The 8,431-nt window shown below is 38.4% G+C and overlaps 1 long non-coding RNA gene across 1 annotated transcript; it reads right to left on the bottom strand.

Annotated features, from left to right (window-relative positions):
- Window positions 1–4,412: 4,412 nt before the first annotated feature.
- On the bottom strand, window positions 4,413–6,212 carry LOC120106778. Its single transcript, XR_005508814.1, has 2 exons — window positions 5,759–6,212; window positions 4,413–4,663 (listed from the first exon to the last, which is right to left on the bottom strand). It is a non-coding gene; the product is annotated as an uncharacterized LOC120106778 (long non-coding RNA).
- Between the last annotated feature and the right edge of the window lie 2,219 nt (window positions 6,213–8,431).

Raw genomic sequence — 8,431 nt, 5'->3', positions numbered from 1 at the left:
CTTTAAAGCGTCGTTAAAATCACATTTAACGACGCTTTAAAGCGTCGCTAAAAAGCGTCGCTAATTTCCGACGCTTTTCCAAGCGTCGGAAAACATTTTCTCCACTGTAGCATAGGCGACGCTTTGCCGACGCTTATGAAAGCGTCGGGATGGTTTTTAGCGACGCTTAAAAGCGTCGTTAAAGGCCAAAAAAAGCGTCGCTAATGACCACTATTCTTGTAGTGTTGAAGCCATATTATTGCACTGGGGTAACATTCCAAATTGAATTCTTAAAAGCTTGGGGTTTCTTTCATAACTATAAAAGAGTAAGAAGAGTCCGTCCTCACCTCTGATCACCAGGCAGCCCCTGAAAGGAAGCGTCACCAGACACCAGCAATGAAATGTCTGGGATCAATGAACTCGGATGACTTTCTCACTAGGCGGAGCAGCACCTAAATATATAAGATTGGCAGAGGCAGAAGTGGCCGTGATTCCACTTGTTCTAGATTACATCCTCGTTTAACTGAAAGGAATTCGGGAGAAGTGACGAAAGAAACTGGTCGGCAGCATTGGTAAAATGAAGAAAGAATAACGAAAATTGCTCACTGGTTTGGGAACCGCATCGGGTGTGCAATGTATACCGTCGCCTAGGGAAGTTGAAAGTTGTCTTCCATAAAATATGCTCCATATGATTTTTTTTTCTCAAATGACAGGTATCATGGCTGGACATAACCATATAAAGCTATTTTATATGGACAAGTTAGGTAGGAAGGGCCATCAACGCCATTGCAGCTTGCAGCGACTATTTGTTCAAGTCATCCCATCCAAACATAGAAGTCTTACTCTCCACCAATAATCATCCACCCAACACGGGATTTTTTTCTCAAATGATGGTATCATGGCTGGACATATCTATATGAAACTATTTTGTATAGAGGAGTTTAGGTGGGAAGGACCATCATTGCAGCATGCAGCCAACTACTCGTTCAAGCCATTCCATCCAAACATAAAAATATTAATCCCCACCAATAATCATCCACCCACCACGTGATGGATGCCAATCCTAAACAACCAACCAATTGGATTTACCTCTCTTGATGGAGGAGAGATCTTGAACATAAAAGTAGACTTAAAGTTGCTTTCCAGTAATCATATAAAATATTTTAATCTCCGGCAACAACTATCCATCTACTACCAGATGGAACACTCTATTCCCAAAAAATGTGCCGCCCAGTTGACCCCCCTCAAGGAAGGAACGCGACTGCATTGCACGCGCGCAACAAGTTCGTACTTTTTTAAGCAAAAAAAAACGAGAGGATATGTTCGTACTTGAGCCTTCATCTAGATTAGGTGCTTCAGGCACCAAGCCGGACTTTCATAAATTGCAACTTGGTCCTAACTTGTCGTCTTTAAATTCTGCCTCATCTCCATTTTCAAACTGGACCTGGCAGACTTTTATTTAGAAAAGCCATTTTAGAAGTACATTTAAGCATATGGTATAAATATAAGACTTTCTATGGGAACACATCTCGATGACTGCCTTCATCTACTTTTATAAATTGCAACTTGGTCCTAAGCTATCAGGTCCTCAGTCGACTGGATACGGAAACTGCCTTCAGCTAAGAGGTCCAGACCAAATAGCGTGGACTGGTCACAGCTAGTTCAATCTTCTACGGTTAAGAAAGATGTCTTGGTCCAATTTGAAGAGCATAGAAACTCAGATTCTCCAGGAAGAACCTACCACCAGAAATCCGTTCTTTGAAGAAGTATTGGTGGTTCATCAAAAAGAATTCAGCCATCAAACTCCCACTACAGCAAAATTGGTTTTCGCCGACGCTTTTTTGCCGACGCTTTATTCAAGCGTCGGCGTTTTCTTTTGTAGCACCTAAAAAGCCCGACGCTTTTAAAAAGCGTCGGCAATATACGACGCTAATTAGCGTCGTTGTATTGTACAACCTAAGACGACGCGTATTCGCGTCGTCGAAAACCTAATTCTAAACAAAACTCAGTGGCCGCCCCCCCTTCTCCCCCATCCTCGATCGATATCAAGCCCTAGCCGACCCTAGCTCCTCCCTCCTCCGCCTCCACGCTCTCCAAAACCTAGGGTTTCTAGGGTTTCCTGAGCGCCGATCCTTGTCCCCTCCTCCTCCCTCCTCTCCGGTGGCGGCGGTCCAGCATTCGGCGTCCTCCGCACCCTCTCCTCCAACCGCTTCTCCCGACGAATCTCCGGCCAAAGGTATGGAAGATATTTTTCTTGTTCCGTTCTAATTTCGCAGTTTTGATAACATCCCCTTAAGGCAGTTAGGATGTTATAGGACCCTGCTTTAGTTTGAATAGTATGGCCAAAAGTAAACTTGCATAAGTTGTTGGTGTTTATGCTAATTCGAAAGAGGATGTCTGGTGCTTTCCTGCTTGGGCATGATGTTAGGCACAGAATTTAGGGGAAATTATTTTGGCTGTCTTTGCTTCTCTGGAACTGAGAAGATGAGTAGCATCTGATTATTGAGAAGATGTGCCATAGGTTCGCATCTTGTAAGAAGTTTTTTTTATTGGTTGGTTGAAGTTTCTTCTGATAATAGTTACCCTTGTGTTCATCCTTGTTTCCTTCCATGCTCTTCAAGTTTCTAAAACTTGTTCTTACCTGGAGAATTCTTGTTAATTTTTTTTAACAAGAATGGTAATGATGTAACATGTTATCTTTTTTAGTTAATTTGGAGTAGTTGCTTTCATAATGATGTGGACTATTTTGGACTAGGAATCAAAATTATCCAGTATGATAATGTTATGAAATGATAGTGGATTTGTGGGAGGTAGCTGAACATAACTTTTTTCCTAAGTTTTTCTCTTATAGTTAGCATTAAAAAATATTGGTCTTCAGAGGGAGATTAGGAAGCCAAGAGATGTCAATAATTGTTGTGCAGTGGCTTATGCTTAATTTTGGAAGGAATATCTGACACAGCAATATTTAAGTCATTCTCCCACATGTTATGTTATAAAAAATTGCACATATAAGGTAGCATTAGTTGCTGCTGGTTTTCCAAGTATTATAAGATGGTTTAAGGATTTTGTAAAAACTTGTGGAGTTTAAGGATGCAGGAACATATGATTTTCTGCTAGCTTCTTATTTCTTGCAGTGAAGTAAATAGCAGGTGGCATTAAAAGTCCAGCTGAAGCTTAGTTTAGCTGAAGCATTTTTGATTAAGTCATGTCCTTTGCGTGTAGTTGACATCGTTTAGCAGGACAACTCCAAGACCACTTAAAAAAGTTCTTTTATGTGCTCAAGCTAAGCTGAGGATGGAGGTTCCTACAAATGATCACTGATACCTAATTAACAAGAATTCTCCAGGTAAGAACAAGTTTTAGAAACTTGAAGAGGATGTTATAGAAATATAATTTATTTGTGAAAACTATATATATTTCTCCCTCCTCAGATAAATAACTATATATATTTGATGACTTTACATAATTATCACTTATTTTCATGAGTTAATGATTATCATAACTTCTAAAGTTTCTCTTTTTTTTAGTAGATTTCTGATACTTCAACAGCTCGTAGAGATGATGATGGTGCTGAATTCGGTCACTGATATTTTTGAGACCGTTATCTAAGGAGTTTTATATGTTTCTTATATTTTTCAAAATACATTGTAATTCTGAACTTATTATGTAAATTCATCATATATGACAATATAAATTTTTTGAATGATCTGAACGTTTGTTTTGATGTAACTGTAATGCAGCTTTATATTGCTATAATATGTTTCTTAGTATTTGTTTTTCTAATTTTTTTTCTTAAAAAAATCCTCTCCCAACGCTTTATAGCATTGTTAAAAACCCCTCTGGCACGGGCTGGCACGCTTTCCCCGACGCAAGGAAAGCGTCGGTAAAAATCTTTAAGCGACGCTCTAAAGCGTCGGTAAAAACCTGCTGTAAGCTATCCGCCGCACCCGCATTCTATTTTATGCCGACGCGTTATTGCGTCGGCAAAACCGCATACGCCGACGCTTAATAAAGCGTCGGTAAATTCTTACTTTTGCCGACGCTTTTTCCTAGCGTCGGTAAAAACATTTCCCACTCTGGTATAGCCGACGCTTTTGCGATGCTTTGTGAAGCGTCGGCTGTATTTTCACCGACGCTTATAAGCGTCGTTAAAGACTAGAAAAAACGCCGGGAAAAACCCATTTTTCTGTAGTGTCCCTTGCAATTTCTTGGGGACAAAAATTATCAACGAAATATTATTTTATTGCTAAAATACTACTTAAATGATATTTCATGACAAATATTTTATTTCGTTTTCTTATGATATTTATTAGTGAAAAATTATAATTTGTAGCAAAATATTTTGTCGCTAATTGACCATTTTTTTATAGTGACAAATCATGCAGCACGATCTAACTTGAAGCTATATTATTGCACAGGAGTAATATTCCAAATTGAATTTCTAAACTTGGAGCTATATATATTATTGCACAGGAGTAATATTCCAAAGTGAATTTCTAAAAAGTTTGGGCTTTCCTTCGTAACTATAAAAGAGTAAAACAGTCCGTCCTCAGCTCTGATCACCAGGCAGCCCAGCCCTTGAAAGGAAGCGTCACCAGCAATGAAATGTCTGGGATCAATGAAGTAGGATGACTTTGTCGCCGGAGAGAGTGCATCACTATGCGCACATCGATCAGGGCAGCACCTAAATATATCAGATTAGCAGAGAGATAAATGGCCGTCATTCCACTCTTTATAGATTAAATCCTCGTTTAACTGAAAGGAATCCGAGAGAAGCGACGAAAGAAGCAGCCCGGCAGCACTGGTAAAACAAATAAAAAATAACGAAAATTGCTGTCTGGTTTGGGGACCGCGTCGAGTGTGCACGGTCGCCTAGGGAAGTCCAAAGTTGTGTTCCTACTCCAGGAGGCACATGAGTGTGCTCTTTTTTATTATTTTCTAGCCATCCAGCTCAATTACGGGTTAAATTACAGTGAACAAAACAAGAGGAGATTGGATGAGCGGGACATAATTATATAAAATGTCAAATGATAAGCAAAAATTACATGCGGCGGACTTTTTTTCTGCCACAGTTTTTTTAGTGCGCATTTTAGAGAATAAACCCAAAAGTCATTTTTTTTTTTACTAACAGAGTGGTCAATTCTATGATTAAAAAAAACTAAAAAAAAATATAGTACATAATACTATATGGCCAAGTAATACATACCAAGTAAATTAATTATTTAGCAAGTCAATACACACATCAAGATAAATCGATATATAATTTCTAAAACAAGGGTTCATCAGTATATAGTACACAATCAAATGATACATACTTAGTTTTTTTCTAATATATTTGCAGGATATTTTTTTCTAATATATTTGATAAACTAAGGGAAGAGAAAGAAATATTTTTATTCTATGTACTTTTCTATCACAGTTACAACGATTTGTACATCAATATTAACCAAACAATAGAGCTAAGAACGAAAACACATCAAAGAAAATATCAATCATATTTGGACTAATATAGTAACAATGGTAACTATACTTGAACAAAATTCAAAAAATTAAGCTTTGAGAAACCAAGAACAGTTTCTCACGTAAAAGAGAAACCAAGAATGGTATTATGAGCTACATACTTCATATTTAAGTATTATAGGTAAGTTTACAAATCATGCAGCACCATATCTAACTTGAAGCCATATTATTGCACATGAGTATATATTCCACATTGAATTTCCAAAAATCTTAAGATTTCATTCTCAACTATAAAAGAGTAAGAACAGGCCCTCTTCACCTCTGATCATTGGGCAAAACCTGCAAGGAAGCGTCACCAACAATGCAATGCCTTGGATTAATGAATTTGGATGACCGGGTAACACCAATATATGTAAAATAGGAAGATAGAGATGGTCGGGGCGTGGACAGAATGCAAGCTGGCAAGTTGTCCACTTGCTGAAAATTATTAGATGGACTCCTGTGGACTGGGCCAATAGTCACTCGCCACACTATCCCCCTTCTTGTTTTTATAGTCTTGGAGATCAAAAGGGGTGGGAATTCTCTTTGATGAGGTGGATCTGGATCAAGCTTAGCTTGACTAGGAACTGACCTATCCGTTTGGTTCTCTGCATACGGCTTCGGTAATATTCTACCAACTGCAGTTAACGTAACTATACGAAACAAGCGCTTCTTCCTGCTGAAGACTCCGAAGCCATACCTGACGACCTTCTATCTAAAGCGTGGCTGTCGTCGTGGCCTTTAATATGCCCAAGAAGCTCCTTTTGTTGGTATAAATGTCTAAGATGAATCCATCACATCAAAGTAGCTCAGTAACTACAAATATTACAAGATCATAGAAGACTAAAATTAGAGGGGCAAAATATTCAGCCAGGGATTAGGATCTATGAAAGCCATTTTACCTGCTCGTTTACAGCATCATGCTGCAGAAAAGATGATTTTAGAAAAGCCATTTTCCAAGAGATTCATTCAAGGAGCCATTATTTGCATTTAAATACATGGTATTAACATAAGACCTTCTACGGGAGCATGTCTGGATGACAGCCTTCATCTGGCAGATATTTTAGCTGCAAAATCTGACTTCTGTATATAAATTCCAAATCGGTCTTAAGCAGTCATTTTTCCACTCTGCCTTACGTCCATTAATTTCCTTCATGTCCACTTCCACAATAATAGTCCCCTTGACGAGGACCCCAAGTATCTGATGACAGACTTCATTGACTTCATTTTTTCTTGGAAATTAAAATCCAAAACTTATTTGGTAGCCTTCTGAGCAGTGGCCATGGCAGTGATTGTGGCAGCCGATTGTGACGTGACGGCTACACTAGTGGTGGTGCCAGGACCTGCAATTAAGGCTGGCAAGCGACGATGGCAGACATGAGCTGGTGACAGGATCAACACGGATGGGGTAATATTCCAAATTGAATTTCTTAAAAGCTTGGGTTTCCTTCATAAATATAAAAGATTAAGAACAGTCCGTCCTCACCTCTGATCACCAGGCAGCCCTTGAAAGGAAGCGTCACCAGCAATGAGATGTCTGGGAGCAATGAAGTAGGATGACTTTGTCGCTGGAGAGAGTGCATCACTAAGCGCACATCGATCAGGGCAGCACCTAAATCTGTAAGATTAGCGGAGAGAAAAATGGCCGTGATTCCACTCGTTATAGATTAAATCATCGTTTAACTGAAAGGAATCCGAGAGAAGCGGCGAAAGAAGCAGCTCGGCAGCATTGGTAAAATAAATAAAAAATAACTAAAATTACTGGCTGGTTTGGGAACTGCTTCGGGTGTGCAATGTATACAGTCGCCTAGGGAAGTTAGAAAGCTGTGTTCCTGCTCCTGGAGGCAACTGAAGAAACTGAAACGTGGAGCGTGTTCTTTTTTATTATTTTCTAGCCATCCAGCTCAATTACGGGTTAAATTACGCTGAACAAAACAAGGGAAGATGGAATGAGCTGGAAATAACTATATAAAATGCCAAATGATGAGCAAAAATCATATGGGGCTAGCTTTCTTTTTTGCCACAGTTTTTTAGTGCGCATCTTAAATAAAAAAATTCAAAAATCAATTTTCTTTTACTAACAGAGTTGTCAATTCCATGACTAAAAAAATAAAAAAATAAAAAAAATTGCAGTACAGACTATATAGTCAAGTAATACACACCAAGTAAATTAATTATTTAGTAAGTTAAACATACATCTAAGTAAATCGATACACAATTTCTAGAACAAAGTGTTCATCAGTATACAGTATATGATTAGATGATACACACTTAGCAAATTAGTCATTTAATAACCTAATATACATTTACAAGCAAATTAATACACAATTTTTAGAATATCATATTGATAAGTGCTAAATAATGTATAAATTAATATCTTATTCATAGCACTTATCATTATTTTAATTCATATATTTTGTGAATTTAACTAAAAAAATTTGTTACCTTCATCATTGCATTTTAATAAATTATTAAAGGTAATTCAAGTTTTACTTATTTATTTACTGATTGAGTCTAATGTATGCAGGTTGAATCAAGCTCGTTAGGGATTATTTCTGGACCTACATCACATGCACCCCGCAAATCAAGACCCTCTCAAATTCTGATTCAGTCACCTAATTTCCTTCCCACACGTTCCAACCATCTTACCAACTGAATAGGATCACATCTCCTGTATCGAACACTCATTTCTCTATGATACAACCCATTCATTTCCAGCCGAGTCCAAACTCCCGGATTAATCCCAGCAATCTCATCACCCCAACAATCAGTCCTTCTTCTCCTAAAAATTCTTCTCTCCCAAACCGAGTCCATCGCACGTCCGACTCATCCCGTTTAGGATCCATTCGTTCCTAACATTATTAGATTTATCCTCTTTCCCTTGTTCCACGACAGAGCCCGTCCAAAGAATCTAGCCTTCAACCACCCATGGATAAGCCCAGGCCATCTTCAT

This window comes from Phoenix dactylifera, unplaced genomic scaffold (assembly GCF_009389715.1).
Source record: "Phoenix dactylifera cultivar Barhee BC4 unplaced genomic scaffold, palm_55x_up_171113_PBpolish2nd_filt_p 000630F, whole genome shotgun sequence".
NCBI lineage: Eukaryota > Viridiplantae > Streptophyta > Magnoliopsida > Arecales > Arecaceae > Phoenix > Phoenix dactylifera.
The sequence above is the reverse complement of the archived record's forward strand: the minus strand, read 5'-3'. Positions and strand labels throughout refer to the sequence as shown.